Below are 17,869 nucleotides of genomic sequence, written 5' to 3' on the forward strand. Positions count from 1 at the left end.
AATTGCTATAAACACTAGTGTTTGCCTGCGGGCATGTTAATAATAGAAAAAGAATCAATAATACTATATCAGATTTGGTGCTGGAAGAATGTGTATATAAAATATAGGTCATATATTTAAATTAGGGTTAGTTAGTATAGCTAAAAGAGAGATATGTGTGTGAATCCTGAAGCCACAGGCTTTGACCCCAGCATGTGGAAAGGTTCACTACAGAGATTTGTGTACAATAAGTAGGTCACAGGTTCAAATTCTTGTGGGGTGACTCCCTTTCATCAGTGCAATGACATCAAATCTCTATCATCACATCGCAGTAATAGAAATTCCAACATGTAGACTGAAATATTTATCTTTAAAATACATATTTGCTGTTTTCAGGAGGACTTTAACCTCTACACTCTGCATTTAAAATCCAGCCTTTTTACCCACAACCCATTCACACTTGGAGACCTGGACTGAGCTTGCCCAATCGATCTGTCTTATTTCTGCATGTCTGTCCATTCCATTCTGTTCTTGTCCACAAACCTGCATTTGGTAAACATGTTCTATATATGATTATGCGGTTATACTTGTGGGCCTAGATGACAGATCCTACACTTATAACCATGTAATTTGTCTTCTCCTGATCATTTGTGTCTCCAATATACTAGGAAGCGCTACATATTTACCTTTCTTTAAATGCACTGCATGCGGGATTACATTCTCTTAACTGCCTCAAAGACGTCAAGCACATGTCATGAGAAACCAAAACTGTCCTGAGTCATACAGGTGACGTCCGTGGCATTTCAAACTTTACAGTAATTCTATATAAGCTCATCTACTCCAAATGACACAGGTATATGAGAACGTTTTGGGAGAAACAATTGTGGGTGCATGTTCCTCACTTGAAATGGCATACAAAGAATTCCTGTCCTGATGAAGGAGACTGAAAATAACAAATGTATTTAAAGGGGTATTGATAATTGTTAACTAATGGAATGCCTTTAACAATATAATGATACAAACAATAGTTTTATGTAGCTTAAAGATAACCAAAATTTGTATTAATAATGATTGCATTTTGGTTAATAATGATGCACTTTTTAATGGTTTTGTAAACATATTTTATTGTGTTTACATGGTACCATACAGGAAGCCTCCTGGTATAATCACAGTGAAACAATGGATATTTCAAAAGTACTAGCATTGTACACAAAATTTAACAGAAAATATAATAATACACAATTTGCACAGACTATCCCGTTACCCCTGCAAAATAGCAAATAAAATACAGTTCTTGCATCGCCTAAAATATGGCTTCGAGTGGGTTGTACCATGGGCCAGGACACATTGGAAAACGCACCAATCAGGGGGACTGGGTGGGGAGGGTAGGTCGGGAGATCGATACCCCGGTATGCTACCCATCGGGACCATATTTTTTTGTATTTCAGGGGACATCCTCTCACCTGGAAGACCGCGATCTCTGCTCCCATACATTTATCAATTTCAGTACGCCATTTACCCTATGTCGGGGGGGTGGGGGAGGGGAGGTCCCCTTCCACAATGATGCAATATCACGCTTAGCTATCGTGAGAGCCAGAAATAATAAGTGTTGTTTATATCGAATTCCCCCAATTCCCTCTGTTCTAAGTAGTAAAAATAGTTTAGGGTCATATGGCAAATCCCAGGACAGCACTTCACCCAGGCAAGACGAGACCCTGTGCCAGAAATGCTGTAGTACCATACAGTTCGTCCCTGCCACACCGCAGACACTGGGGGGATTGAATGACCCCCATCTTCCAGAAACGGAGTTGTGTGTAATATACGTGGTGTACGTATTTAAATTGAATGAGGCGGTATCGAGAGGACACGCCGCACCCCGAGGGCTGGCCAGGGCCTCAGTCCAATCGTCGGCAGTCAAGTCCGGGATATGCGCCTCCCAAGCTGCCCTGGTTTTATGTAGGGTCGTGTTAGCATGTGTCGTCAGGGTCCGATAGATCTGTCTGATTTTATGGGTTTCTAAGTCCCGCATGAGGAGGCGGCCCTCCAGAGGGTGAAATTCTGGTAGGGCATCTAAAGTGCGAATGACAGGAGTGAGAGCATGGCGTAACTGTAAGTACTCGTAAAATTGTGTTTTATGTAGGTGAAACTCAGTCTGTAACTGTTGGAATGATTTCAGTGTGGTGCCCTTCATCACATCGCCCAAGTTGGAAATACCTATCAGGTCCCATTTGTGGAATCCCACCAAAGTCACCACCTGTCGCAAATGTGTTCTGTGCCACAGGGGGGTCGCCTGAGTCAGGCGCCCTTGCCAACCCATTCGCCCCACATTATGCCTCCGGATCCGAATCACTGTACTACTAACTTTTTAATGTTTTTAATGTTTATAGTTTAGGAATGTAATAAAATAATGTATATTTTCTTTCGATGATTTAGTGACTCCACTGATACCTATTAATAATAATTGACAAAATGCCCATTTCCGATAGTTTGTCTAATGGTATGGTGTAACCCTTTCATTAAAAAGGGATTCTCTCAAACACCTGATGTAGAGAAGCCCGCGAGGCAGGCAGGTGGCCCTCTGCCAGTGGGTTGGAGGTTCCCACTAAAGTGGCGGGCCACCTAACAATACCCAAATGAGCCCCAAAGACAGAAAAGTAACGAACTAAAGATGTGTAAAGTAAAATCAAATAGTATATAAAATCAACAGTATTTGCATCTTTTTCTTTGCAGGGAAGGAACCAGTCGCCACGATCTGGAAGAGGATACAGCTGACGACTAATCGGATGGTAAGCATGTGGTCCACACGAATCACTGAGGGATGGAAGAGTGGACAAGGTTCAAAGAAGACCAAGCTGAGGCACAAACATTTATTTGACGACAAATAAACAACCTATACATAAGAGCAGGAGTGAGAAACTATTGGGAATTTTGAGATGTAACCATATCTAAACGAACAATGAAAACCTGTCTGCATACAACAGACCAAAAGGTGCACAATTCTAATCGGTAAACAACAAGTCATTGGCTCTTATGAAATACAGCACCTGTAGCACATAAACACCCTCCTACATACACAAAGAAATTTAAACTACAAATAAAATAAGCATTATGGACACTCAACACTTGAACTTACTATAAGGAAGCAATTTTTGTCGAATTACGGACCTCAAGTCCCAGAAACAATAATGCGATCATTAACAGGCACATGCATCATCATAGTGTTTTGCGATTCCTTAATAGCGATTATTAAGGAATCGCAATTAAGGAATAGCAAAACCCTATGCATGTAGGAATCGCTAAAGAAATAGCGATTCCCACAAATTCCTTAATTGCGACTAGCAAATTGCGAGTCGCAATTAAGGAATGTCTTCCCATTCATTCCTATGGGCCTCCAGGCCCATAGGAATGAATTAGAGATTGCGGGAGCAATTTGCGAGTACCAGTAGGTACTCGCAAATTGCTCCCGCAATTTCGATGGTGCAAGGGTGTCAAAATGACACCCTATTGCACCCATGTATGTTCACTCTGCACAAATGTTGCATACACACATGCTCTAAGGGCATGTGTGTGGGCAACATGAAACTCAGAAAAATGCAAATAAGTGCATTTTTCTAAGTTTTCGCAAATTACCATGAGGTCCAGCCTCATGGTAATTTGCTCACGCTAATAGCGAAATCGCTATTTTTTAAACTGTAATGCATTGCATTTAAGGAATCTCAATTAGGGATTCCTTAAATGCAATCGCTATTTAAGGAATCCCAATTTTGAGATTCCTTAAATAGCGATTTTTGCATTTGGGATGATGCATCCCAAATGCAAAAATACCGGGAGCAAAGGGTCAGATTCTGAGAATCTGCCAGTTTGCGACCGGTATTTTGCTTGATGCATGTGCCTGTAAGTGTTTTGTGTGCAGCCCAGGGCATGTAATTGAAGGATGGAGCGGGAAGGCATGCTTGAAAGTCAGAGCCGGAGGGCAGAGCACTGTCGAGTGCCTCTTCAATGCTGAGGGCATTTGTAGAATCATCTTGCGCACGGCGGCCCGGCCGTGGGGGGGGGGGGGGGGGGGGGGGAGGGGCAGGGGCTCCATCGCCTGCTGAATGAGGACTAAAATCACCAGCGGAGCTATCTTGTGTGTCGTTAGATGGGAATCTATTTGGAAACAATGCAGGTGCACTTTGCTGCTGGTCTTAAAAAGGAATGTGAATCAGCCCAAGACTTCTTTGGACAATGGTTAAATCTTTCAAGCCTTTTTTTTATTACTTTAGGGGCAAAGTAGATTTCTGTACATATTACTTATCTCCCACCACAGGCTACATGAATACACTTCCTGGGAGCTTTAACTTGCCAAAATGATGAAGAGTCACATGATCTTCTCAGTCTATATCCATCTATTCTGATCCCTAATAACACTTGAATATGGTTTTAGCATTGCTCAGGAGTAAATCTTTTTCTGATCGAATGGTCTTGGTGACCTGTACTTACTGACTTGGAACACAACTTTTTAGCAACAACTTATAAAATTGGAAGGATTGGAAAGGGTCAGGCTCACTCTTCTTAGTAGCCTTTAGTTGTCTTCCATAAGGGCAAGGTTGTTCTTTGACGATTACCCTCTTTTTTTCCAAAGGTTTTTAGAAGATTCGAATTGAGTCAATATTTTGTTCTCCTGGTCTTTCAGTCTAAACCTCATGTCTCTTTGCTGAAAAGGCTCTACGAAATGTAGATGTCTTAAGAACACTTTACCATGGAAGTATAAAACCTTTCAGACTTTTAGAGCATCTGTTTGTCAAATATGGAGGTTTTATTCCATGCTATAAAATAGCTGAAGCATCTATTTTAAATTGGGGAGTATTCTAGATGCCAGTATATATTTTATGCTCATTTCTCCAGATTAAAGGTAGTCTCAAAGCTCATTGAAAGGCAAATCCCTTTCACTGAAACTTGTAGGTATAATGGTAGGATACTTTACATGCCTTTTGGAAACATTAAACACAAGGATACATTTTTCAAAGAAAGATGCAGCTTTCAGCCAGGGTGTTTTCATAACATATATGCTTTAAGTCTGATTAAGCATAAACTGTATTTCCAAAATCTCCATCCTTATTGTGTTTAAGTTGTGTAATCAGTTTTTTACAACCATTTGGCAAAGGCAAAGAGGATCACGGAACAACAGAGTAAGCAGAAATTACCATTGTAGTAATGTAGTACTTAATCCCTGCTTCCCATTCCCAAACATCATATGCTATACTACAATCTTTTTGCACGGTGAATTTTTTTTTACTCAGTTTGGTAGGTGGTGATGCACGTATTTAGGGGCAGACCTCCAGCATGCTTAGCAAAGCTAATATGTGGAGAGGTCCAAAATTCTTTTAAAGTGACTTTCTCATTTTTCTTTCCAAACAGCAGTGAAGGTGGGAGAGCAATGACTAAGAGCATTCGAATTACCATGAAGGTAATTTGTTTTTTGTCAGATAGCAGTCTTTCAAGTTCAGCACTCAATAGGAAATAGGAAAAATTAGCTCAACCTGCTGAATCAGAGGTGCTTGGATCAAGGAAAGCAACAGAAAGTTGCTGTTTGAATGGAGAAGTTGTTCATGTAAACCAATCTTGCAATGCCAAAATGGGGATATTGGAACTACACTAAACTTGCACTACTTCTTGACCTTCAGAAAGAAAAGTGGGGAAAAGGGGGAAAAAGCACAAAGAAGTTAATTTTCCATAGATATTCCCAAAAAGCCTGACACACCACAAAGTCTAGGTATTCAAGGTTGTTTTCTGTGGCAAATTGGTCTATTCATAACAAAGCCTCTGGACTTGGGGATATTTACTAAGATCCTGATGGTTCACATAATTGAATAGAGCACGTTTCAGATGCTGAAGAAGTTCACCTCCACATTCCTCTTCCCCTGAATATAGGAAATATCAGTGCAACATTTTTGTCCAAATATTCCAGTTATCTCTCCATCAATACTGACGGATGGGCAACAAACGGGAGAAGTGTCATGAAAGGGCCTTATTTAACCGATTAGATATAACAAGGAGGAGAATTCAATACTTGGCTGTAAATTGAAATCCTCTTAGATTACACCCCTATTTGCTAAGTCAAATTCACTTTGAGATAATGCTGCAGAAAACACATCCAAAGCTGATAAAAGGGGCCCCTCTTTAACGGGAGAGGCCTTAAGACTCAAAAGTATCTAAAACCTCCATAACAAAGGCATTGGTCGAATGGAGACAAACACCATTGCCTGATATAAAGAAATAATCTTCTCACATGAAGTCAAGTCACTGGAGGATTTGGGACTGCTGGGGCAGAAGATAACGTTCTTGGACAGGCCAGGGCGGTGGTTGACTCTTTTTGGCCTAAAAGACAGAGTTACAATGCAGCAGGAGCAAAGTGAGGCGGGACTGGGGCCATAAGCCAAAGGATTATGGCCTGGCCCATGGAATCCAGGGGGCCTTGCAAAATGATAATGCTGCTTCTAAAGCAAAATAATTACTGCTCTATGGATGTTAGCCCATTCTCAGTGGCATGCAGAGACCCGCATTTCTGTGGAGGTAACACTTGGGATCTTAAGAGCTTAGAAAACTGGGAATAACATGCAAAGTCTCCCAAAAAACACCTTAACAGTGTTAGGTGGGTTTGTTTTTCAATTCACGTCACTCCATCTGAACAGACTCCATGAGGGATAAGAATTCAAAAGAGTCAGTGGGAGAAAAAGAACTGAGCAAGTGAAGCGGATATTGTTGTGATCTTTGCAATCACCAAACACTGGCTTGCCTGATAAAATTAGTAGCATAGATGGGCCAATCCAGGCAGTGGCAGGGAAAATGGAGTTCTTTCAAGGAACAGAACCTGCAGAACGAAGGACCGTGAGCTGATGCTTTGGACATTGCCCATGCTGACATGGAAAAATGCATGACTGAATTTTGGGACTATGCTGTTTGTAATATGATACACATGGAGACTTAATTGGAAGCTCTTAAGAATGCATGTATAACGTCCCAGATTTTAGTAGTGAGGCTCCCCCCTAAACAGGATGGGGTGGGGTTCCAGGAAATGTTTATTGTTGTACTAACTTATATGGTGACAAAGCAAGACGACTCTATAGTTTCCTTCCTTGACCAAGTCTTTAGAGTCCTACCAAAGTATTCCCTGAAAAAGAGAAGGAGGTTTGACACTGTAATGCTAGTTTAAGATATTCTAGCAAGACAGAATGCTCAGGTTGGTGTCACAATAGAGTACTTTAGTGTACACTGGAAATAAAGTTTATTTTTTCCTTGATCTCGTTCCAAGAATGTAACACAACAACACATACTACTGGTGATCTGAAAGGAGATGCAACATTTTGGAGAGCAAGCTAAAGTAGCCACCTCGCCTTAAGGTGACATGTGAAGAGAAAAACATACATTTTTATCAAGGGGGAACCAGTACAGTTCTTTTTGGAGGCCATCAAAAAAGATTAGGGTCGACAAAAGAATGTGGGTCTATATTATTTGGCACAGTTTGCTATTCATACTGGGACAAATGATGTCTGAACCTGATGCGCCATTATCCATACTCCTTGTATTATAACATGTAGCCATTTCTTAAGCAGAGGGTATGCCAGAAGAGTACTGAAGCTGGATTATATATATTTTTCTAACCCTTCATATTCTCTTGCCTTACCCTTTTATTTTGTGTTCCTAGTTGAGAATCAGCACTAGAAAAGTAATGGTATTGGTTATGTTTTATCACGGTCTTCTTCTTCTCACTACTTGTGAGTTGCCTTCCTATAGTTGATGTGAGATTGTGCAGCCATGTATAGTAAAGAATAATATTAATAAAACCATTTAAACCCAACCCAAAGTCACCTAGAATGGATCAGACAAGACCTTTTTGATTGATGGAAAAAATAGAAAATAGCTTTTCAGACAAGGTGAATGTTTTTTGAGTAGTGAATAGGAGATCTGTACTTACACTAAGGGGCCGATTTCGACGTCGGACGGACCTGAGTCGGCCCGACATTGATCTGGAACTTTAGTAAAACCCTTGGCCTTTTTTATTCTTTAGAAGTGGTTTGATGGCCCCAAAAGGTATTTAAATTATCAGGTCTGGAGATGCCTTCTCAACTCTGAAATACAAAAAAGGAAGGAAGGGCTAGAGTAAACCCTACCTAATGATCTCGAGAATTCACTGGTCCTGATTTGTTTGTATCTATTCATGAAAAATGGTCGTGATGTATCCATTCTATGGGAAAAGCATGCTCAAAATGTAAATCAGAGGGGTGGTATGTCGAAATATCTACTACAGAAACATTGTACTACCAAAATAATGCAACACACATATTACAGACAAAAATATTGAGATGGTAAGTGATTACAGATAACAATAGATTTATTATTCTGAACTCCACATCCCCTTACATGTAACTCCACATCTACTTTTTTTTCTTTTCTGGAGTTTTATATAGAGCAAACTTGACTCGAAGGTGCTTTACGTGAGCACCAGTTGCGTTACAGACAGACACATTCATTTTTGTTGGGCATTGGGAGATTAAGTGATTTGCCCAGAATCGCAGGATGTTGAGCATCCCTGTCGAGACTTGAACCTGGTTCCCTAGATTCGAGGAGGCCGCTCTAGCCGTAAGACCACATCCTCTCCCCAACTTACCTTGAAGTAAATGTATGTAGATGTCTGAAAAATTCCAGGAAAGTGAGGAATGTCCTAGCCTACCTTAGGAGGCTTGGGGCCTATTCACAAACTGCATTTTGTAGTACGTTAAGTAGTACTACAATAGAACTACTCATGTACTACAAAATGCTATTCACTAATGTACATGCAGAGGTCTTTTCTATCCTTTGAGTGTGGAGAAGTCCACCCCGACTGCAGAGATCTTTGCACCTGTATGCCTATGTTTTAGTAATAAATGTGGGAGGGATGAGGAAGTAGCTGGACAAAGGGGAATATTTAAACAAAACGTGAGCGATTTTTAAATAATAACAAAGTGTTTGGGGATGCTTAGGAGTGGTGGGTAGATGGGGAGATACTACTTGCAATGGTCCAGATTGGGCCCCCGAGGATATTCCATCCTGGATGATGAAAGACACGTTGGTGGACCTAGACACCAACCGGGGGCACGTACCCCTCACGGTGAAGGGTCCCCTGGGTCTGATCGACCTGCGTGAGATGTTGGTAAGAGGGGGTGGATTTGGACACATAGGTAGGGAGTGTGTGTAATATGGCTATGGAGAGCAATGTGATGGACTAAATGTTGTGAATGGGAGGTGGGAATGTCTATAAGCACTGCAATTGTTGTTCTTGCTGTTATACAAAACAAACACATGTTCCACTGAAATGGCCACAAACTTACCCTCTAACATGCAGTTATACTGATAAAACTATATCACGTAAAAACAATCATGTGAAGCTTCATATGGCAGGGACACAGGGACATAGGGCCAGACTCTCCCACAAACGTTTGACACTTCCGAAGGAGGTCAGGAGTATGGCATTGCCAGACTTACTATCCAATCTCAGGGCAGCCCAACTCCAAGTTATAGCTGAATGGTCTCTCAAAGCATCGGACAAACACTTGCTACACATGGACAGGGTGATACTGGGCAGGACAATTTCGGATGTCCTATAGAGGCCTAGACCGGACCATCCATGCAGCACTTATCTAAGCACTCCAACCGCCACCACGCTAAAAGTGTGGGACACTATAATTAAATCACATGAGCTGACAACCTTTCCCTCTCTGTATATGCCTATCTGATAGAATGAGGCCTTTCAACCAGCACTTCTTCCGGGCCCATTTGATAGTTGGCGTGAAGGATGATGTCTAACAGTTTTAGATTTCTTTCATGGGTGGGATATCCTGACAATTCGAGAATTGCCACGGCAATTTAAACCTGCCTGCATCGGAAATCTTTCACTATACTCAACTAAAACACTGGGTACTACAGCCACATGTACGACTCGCTGCTACTAAAGAACTACTCCCCATAGAACGTTTTCCATGGAATGCAGGGTCAACCCGGGGATGTATGTCCTTTTTATATGCGCTCCTGATGTCCACCCCTACTCCATGACACGTGTTTTTCTGGGAACAAACACCAGGGATCAACATAGAGGCCAAGCAATGGTGCATACTTTACCATGACATTTCTATATTTAACAGCTCCATGGGTCTACAAAAAGCACACTGCAAATTCCTCTACAACTGGTACCTAGACTTGGAGAAACTCTGGAAAATGTTCCCAACTACGTTGGATAGTTGCTGGAGGCTGGGTGGGATACTGGGAGACTTTCAACATATCTGGTGGGATTCCCCAACTATATGGCCATACTGGAACAAAATACTAGCACAGGTAAAATAGATATTGGGCTACCCGATTCCCAGCAAACCAGAGTTTGTACTCTTGGGCCTCTGTGGCCCTTCTCCCAAGTGCCAAACTCCAGATGATCGCTCTATTCTGTGGCTTTGTTTAGGAGCAGCCAAGATGGCCACCCGCAGTATGGAAGAAAGCAGAAGCACTCTCCATGTTCTAATGGCATGCCCAACACTGGCAGGTCCTTACAATGGAGCAAATAACCAACATTCTAGCTGATAATCGAAAGGGCTTTGATTATATATGCGGACCTCAGGTACGGTTCCTCTCACATGGACTTTCGCACTTTTCCTGCCACATCCACATAAGGGAACTTCACCTTTTCCAGACATAATAACACCCACTCGGATCGTCAATATGGCAACTGATAAACTAGCATACGATAATATCCCCACCCCTAAGAAAGAAACCACTCTTCGGTCTTCTTGCATCCACTGATTCCTCCATGCATGTTCTGTTGTTTGATATCTTTGTATTCTTCATTTTTCTTCAATATGTTTTCCAAGTTTGGATGTCTTTTACTTAAAGGAAAAGGGTACTTTTGCTATCCAAGGAAGCAATACTTGATAGTTGTTGCACTGCTTTTGCTATGCATGTATACTTCACATTGTACTAGCCAATCACCTTTAATAACCTGGAACAGCTACTAGTGTCCGATTGCTGATGGCTAGAAGTAACATTGACAGTGTCATGTAATTTCTTTGTACCTTTAAAAACCAATAAAGAAAGTCTGACAATAAAAAAAACCCAATAATGTGTGGACAGTTCCAGCAACAATATTCATCATATGCACATCACTAAGTAAAGTGTCATGATTTGTTTTGATCCTATTAAAAACTTTGTTTCCACCACACAGAATTACAAAAAACTTGTTTCCATAAGTACAGAAATATGTGTACAGTTTATTTACAAACTAAGTAAAGGTTGTGGGTTAGAAATAAAACCTGACACTGTGCATCATTTCATTTCACACACGTACAGTACGATTGTCAGACAGTTCACTTTACAAAATTCTCAAACTCTGCAGTAAGAGAAACAAAAGTAAATACCAACCTCCAGGATACAATAAACAGTAAGCTGTACACGACATAAGCAGACATGTGACCTCTGTCTTTAAACCACAGCAAATGTGACAAGATAAAAACAAGATGTAAAGGCAACTTTATTGCTCATTCACATTTTGAGCGAACAGAACACCTGTTCCTAATCAACACGCCTGATCAGGCCAGTAGACCTCTAAACAAAGCTTGCCCTGAATCTAACCACCATAGCAAGTGGTCGAGTAGATTTTTTGAGGCCTGGGTCTAATGCTGGATAGGGAAGAAAGGTCTACCAGAGTGAGCTTTCCTCATATAATCTACATGCCAGTGGAGTAGCTCTAGTTACATACCAAGCCATGTGCGGTATCTTTCACTCCCCCCTTGACGGCATGGAATTGTCCAGGGCTGGATATAGAATGTTGAGATCACAATGTGGAGGGAGAAACTGTGAGAAAACCTTAACAAGACTGTGGCTGTGGTGTCTTGAATAGAGCCTAAGGACAACCATCCAGGGGTGTGGAATTTAATAAAATATCTACTTGTCCATGGGACAGGTTGTCTCATGAATCTACTTGTCCTGTAACAACATCCACTTGTCCTTGGTTCCATGTATCGCTGTGACAAATTTCAGAGGTAATCTCATTACATAAGAGCTCTAATAATAGCCTCACTGATTATGCCAGAGCTCATGCCATAGTAGGGTTTGAATACTAGCAGTTCTCTTATTTTGGCACCTTTCTGCAGATCTACATACTGGGGCAGGAGATAGAAGTAAGCAATAGTTTCCCATGGTATGAATACCCTTTTGATTCTGTGCAAAACTACTAACTTGCATGTTTTATGGGTTTTTATCAGCTCGACTCTAACATTTTCCCATACAGAGAAAGGTTGAACATTTACTCCTGACAAGGTCAGAAGTAGAACTTCTTCCAGGATTGGGGGGAAAAAGTGGTTGGTGTGAAAATGAACTTGTTACCGTTCCTTAGAGGTCAACAGTTTTTTGCATGAGCAAATCTACACATACATATTTGCTCATGCTAAAATGCAGTTCACAAATATTTTCTAGGAGTACGATTTCCTGACCTACTTCTGTAAATTCTTGTGGATTCACAAAAAAAGCCTGGAAATCTGCATTATTGAAATGACATGTACCATTGGTGAACTTTTGTGACTTGACGAATTGGGCACCTAATTAGGTCTGGTGTTAACCAAGACCTTGTGTTTTTATTAAAATTCTATCCCTCTCTCTATCTACTGGCTAGTTTCACTATGAGTGGCCGCATTCTGCTCTTTCACAAGGAGCATATAGGCACACAAAGTAGTTTTGTTCCGTGTCAGGAACTACTGTGGCAATGTGTGGTTTTTGAGACCAAAAATATTTTTGCTTTTGCCAATGTTTGTTATAATGAGGAGGGCCCGGCAGCTCCCAAAACAAAGTTTTACAAAAACCATGTCAAAACAAGCCAAGCCTATACAAAACCAAAAGGCTGACCATCAATGTCATACCTATTGGCTTTGCCAATGCTTTTTTATTTTCAGGTTTCCTATAATTTTGTTGGAACTGATTTTCCATTATGAAAATTGTTTGAAAATACTAGCATGCATCAACACATTGTAATAAATGATGTTTCAAAGAAATGGTACCTAAAATGTCAAGGTTTAGCAAAATGTTTGTTTTCTAGTTGCATTTTTTTTAAGGAACATTGTATTTCGAAAGAAAAGGATCATCAATCTTGCTTTCAAGCTTTTGCATGTATTTGCATCTAGTCAGAGAGCATCCTGGAAGCATTATATGTAGCCTCATATTGTTAAACTTTGCAAACGTGTGTACACATTTTTTTACAGGAACCACTGTCAGTAGTGCAGTCTGAACTTACATTTCCCTAGAGTGCTCACCCTAATAATGAAGGCTTTCTATTAATGAACCATAAATACAAGTTCGAACAGCATTAACCCTTTCTGTGCCCATGACGAGCTGGACTCGTCATGGAGCACAGTCGCGCTGTGCCCATGGCGAGTCCAGCTCGTCATGGCACCCACCCACGGGGGAAGCGCTGGCGCTCCCCCCGTGAGTGGTCGATCTTTTTTCTTTTTTACTGGGAAGGCAGGGGAAGACCTTCCCCTGCCTCCCCCCGCCCCCCTCCCCGCGTCATCAATGACGTCAGCGCATCATCGGAGGTTTCCCCTTTGCTCTACGAGTCGCATGAAGCCATTTGCTTCCTGCGCGTCGGAGAGTAAAGGTGAGTTTTGGGGCTGGGGATGTCAGGCCAGGCTCCGCAGGGGTCAGTCGTGTAGAAAGAGCGTCCACCTCCTGATATTACCAAGTCCCTGAAGAGTCAACAAAACAGGGCATTCGAATTATCAGGCGAGGGAAAGGAAAGGGAAGGGACAGCGGGGAAAGGGAAACCTGAAACGACAAAGGCAACAGTGTTAAATATGGGAACTGCTGGCTACTCTACACCCCTCTCACTAGTGCTGCAATGCCTCTACCTGCAAATGAATAGCTGAGGTCCTGGGGTAGAAACATGCCCTCCCAGCAAACATACATCCTTCTCTGAGCAGCGGTAGGAAAGGATTGATAGTCACGGAAATCTTTAGGCTCTTTCCCCCATAAGGTTAACTCCACCCTATTCAGAGCCAATGGAAAAAACAATTCGCCGGCAATCCTGGCATAGTTCCAGAGATATGTGGTTACCTAGAAGGCAGGAGACTTCTATAGTTCGGCACCCCTCGCACCGGGCTTGGGATGCAGGAGAACAGAGTAAAGCAAAATGAACGGGCGTTCTGAATACGCGGTTGGGACCGCCTCGGTATTCTGCCGCCTACACAGTCACGGTTCGATACCTGTTTGGTGAAGACGGAGGGCCCCCATTCGTATCGTGCAGCGCTCGGAATATCCTTCTTCCGACCTGCTGTTGACGCGGAGCGAAGGGTGGCAGGGCTGCCCCTCGGGATCAAGAGGTCCGGCACTTCCCGGGATGCTGCCACCGAACGCACTCGCAGACTCACCGTCTGCTCCTGAAATGCGGGACGAGCGGTTGAATACTCCGCCTCGACCCCCTGTATTCTGGACGTTCGCCTAGGAGCCGTCAACGTATCGTTCGACTCCTGGACGCTTAGGAATCAGTTTCTTCGTTCTCGCCACTGCGAGAGATCCGGGTGACGTCAATTACGCGCGCCGTCTCGGGCGCCATTGGCGCTTAAATCCTGTCATCGGAACTCCGGCCTTCTGGGAGTTGTAGTCCGCTGACGGCTAGGAAGGCGCCTCGGTGCCACGGAGGTGATCCTGACAGGGGAGGGGGGATTATTGCGATCGGTGGGTTAGGTAGGGTGGGGGCACCATAGGGGTTGCAAAGTGGCCAGATTGATTTTATTTGCATCCAAATACACCAGCATCACATAGTTTGCCAGTGAAGTGCTACTTTCGTTTTCTCGCCTTCCTTTGAACAGCATTGTTGTTCCCGGGGGGCAAAATAAAGTTAGACAGAGGGGTTGCAATGTGGCCAGATTGATTTCATTTACATCCAAATACACCAGCATCACAGAGTTTGCCAGTGAAGCGCTACTTTCGTTTTCTCTTCTTTCTTTGAACAGCATTGTTGTTCCCAGGGGAGTTGAAATAAAGTAAGACAGAGGGGTTGCAAAGTGGCCAGATTGGTTTTTTTTTCATCCAAATACACCAGCATCACAGAGTTTGCCAGTGAAGTGCTACTTTCGTTTTCTCGTCTTCCTTTGAACAGCATTGTTGTTCCCATGGGGGGCGAAATAAAGTAAGACAGAGGGGTTGCAAAGTGACCAGATTGATTTTATTTACATCCAAATACACCAGCATCACAGAGTTTGCCAGTGAAGCGCCACTTTCGTTTTCTCTTCTTTCTTTGAACAGCATTGTTGTTCCCAGGGGGGGCGGAATAAAGTAAGACAGAGGGGTTGCAAAGTGGCCAGATTGTTGTTTCCAGGGTGGGAGAGTGTACCATTCCTGGAGGTACTGCAATACCTGGTTGATGGGTGAATTGGAAAACACAATGTGCACCATGGCTCTGTGTTTATGGATGTGGTCTACCATACTGCTTATGTTTTGTAAGGATGTAAGCAATGGGCAGTGAAACGCTTCCCTCATGTCCATAACTTTTCAGGTGAAACCACTCGCTGATTTCTGAATAGTTAGTGAGAGATCGTTTAGGTAACCATGTTGTTTCTGCTTACATTTCACATGCTTTGCATTCCCTATGAGTGGTTGCTTTTTTTTTTTTTTTTTTTAAGGCAGCGTATTACTCTTATCAAGTGCATAATTTGAATTGAGCCACATCCAAGTGTTTATAGCGGGCACAATTAGGTTATAGCTGAAGGCAGTGCGAGTTTCTGTCAGTGGGCAAGTATGGCGTTCAGTGGGGATGTGGCACTATGGCCAGAGCTGTCGAATTTGGAACTGGGGAACCGGGTTCAGCATTCATGACCAGTCCACCACACCACTGTACTGAGGGAGCACATTCTCATGCTAGACCGTAGAAGGCCCCACTAGACCTTAGAAGGCTTGATGTCTTAGCACAAGCAGGTGTACTGTAGTGGTGTCAATTGTGGGTTATCCTTGAAGGCCTGTCCACCACAATCCATACTGAAGTTCATCTCCAGTGTTGCTGACAGGCCTACGAAGCAGCACACCCTAGAGCAACAGTGATCCAGTTGCTGCGACTGTCACTGAGGTCACATGAACCTTGAGCAGGTTAGGGCGATGCGAACGGTGTGACCTCACTGGGTACCTATTTCGGGTGGGTGTTTGCATTGTGCTGAGGGGATTACCAGGTAATTAGTCACGCAGCTCTCTGATGGATGTCACATGAGGTAAAATACTGCAATAAATGGCAGACACTCTGAAAAGAAGAGCAAACGTTATGTTACATGATGCAATGGTGGTAATTGTGCATGTATCAAAAGCAAACAAAATACAAGAGGTAGCAAACAATACGTTACAAGAGGAAAAGTGACATGTGTGCAACTTACAAAAGAGTACAAAGTACAAGTAGAGGTATAAAAGTGCAATAAATGGCAGACACGCAAAACACAGGAACACACTGGGAAGGCACTTCTACGGGCATGGAAAACAGAATTTCCTATAATGTAAAGACTTCCTTCAGACAATAGAGAGGGTGTGAATTAAGTTTGGAAGTGTCTTTGCAGGAGGAGAACTTTGAGGTCAGTTTTGAAGGACTGGGAAGAGGGAGGGGGTGGTCCGGAGCTGAGGCTCAGTTCCAGATTCTCGCCGCGTTGCTTGTAAAGGATTGGGCCATCGATCTTTCCTTCTTGAAAGTGGGAGGTTCTAGTAATACATTTTGCGGAGTACATGATGGTCTAGAGCATTATGTGCATATGTGACAATAAAGTTTTTTTCTCCTTTTTATTCTAGTCTAAAGCTTTTCGACAGTGGTTGTTCTGTAGTTCTGTGTAGTTGCATTGTTTTGGTAAGATTTTTTTTTTTGTTGTATTTACTCCAAATGAGTAATATTATAATGTCTGAATGATTTTTTTTGTACGTGATGTCATAATGGCGGCATATTTAGTTAGTGGCTTGAGCATGAAATTCTTTGCAATGTGTTTTGCATAGTCTTATGTGTAATTGCTTTTCTCTTTCTTTTTTAGTGGGATATTGTTGATCCATACTGTGTCTGTACAGAGCAGGTGGTGGTGAGTAGTTTAGCTGCCTCTGGCAAGTGAGTGGTATTGTTTTGGAGTATATATGAGTTTTTGATAAAGGTGCTTTTTGTTTATTACTTATTTTATAAAGTGTTTGTTTTTGTTGACTTGTTTGACAAGTTTCCTTTATTAGTAAGCAATATGGCTAGCCGTAGAATGACTGCTCAACAGGTGGTCGGTATGCTTCTTGAATCTTCCTCTGAGCATGATTATGAGACTGACAGTTTGTCTGAGGGAGAGGAGGGAGGGGAAGATTCTGGCAGTGAGTTTTCACTCAACATGGAATCATCGGATGATGAAGGTACTCTCAGTGCAGATGAAGGTACTCTTGGTGTGGATGAAGCAACTCTGAGTGCAGATGAAGTGCCTGTCTTAGAGGAGGAAGCTGCTGTGCCGATGGTGCAAGAGGCATCTGGATTGCAGTCTGAGGCTGCTAGGCTTCCTACTGGAAGTGCTGGACTTTGGGTTGATCCAAACATGGTGCAGCCGGTGTTGCCTGCCTTTAGCGGTGATGCAGGGTGTACAGTGCTTTGTGAAAACTTTTTGCCTATACAGTTTTTTCAGTTGTTTATGGATGATGTATTTTTGGGTGAGATTGTTGAGCAGACGAATTTGTATGCTGAACAGTTTTTGAGGGACAACAGCGACAAACTTAGGCCCCAGTCTAGAGCTACCCGGTGGACTCCCACATATCTGGAAGAGATTAAGAAGTTTTTGGGTTTGACTTTATTGATGGGTGTGGTAAGGAAGCCAACCTTGGCTTCATATTGGTCTACTAGCCCCTTGTT

The 17,869-nt window shown here is 42.5% G+C and overlaps 1 long non-coding RNA gene across 1 annotated transcript in view; it reads right to left on the reverse strand.

Moving 5' to 3' along the window:
* Positions 1-1,141: 1,141 nt before the first annotated feature.
* Positions 1,142-17,869, reverse strand: part of LOC146856260 (uncharacterized) — a 194,972-nt gene continuing 178,244 nt past the window's right edge. The window contains exon 4 of the long non-coding RNA XR_014980918.1: positions 1,142-2,790. This is a non-coding gene — a long non-coding RNA (uncharacterized LOC146856260). The remainder of the gene's footprint in view (positions 2,791-17,869) is intronic.

The sequence above is a fragment of the Triturus cristatus genome, chromosome 4_1 (genome assembly GCF_964204655.1).
Source record: "Triturus cristatus chromosome 4_1, aTriCri1.1, whole genome shotgun sequence".
Classification (NCBI taxonomy): domain Eukaryota; kingdom Metazoa; phylum Chordata; class Amphibia; order Caudata; family Salamandridae; genus Triturus; species Triturus cristatus.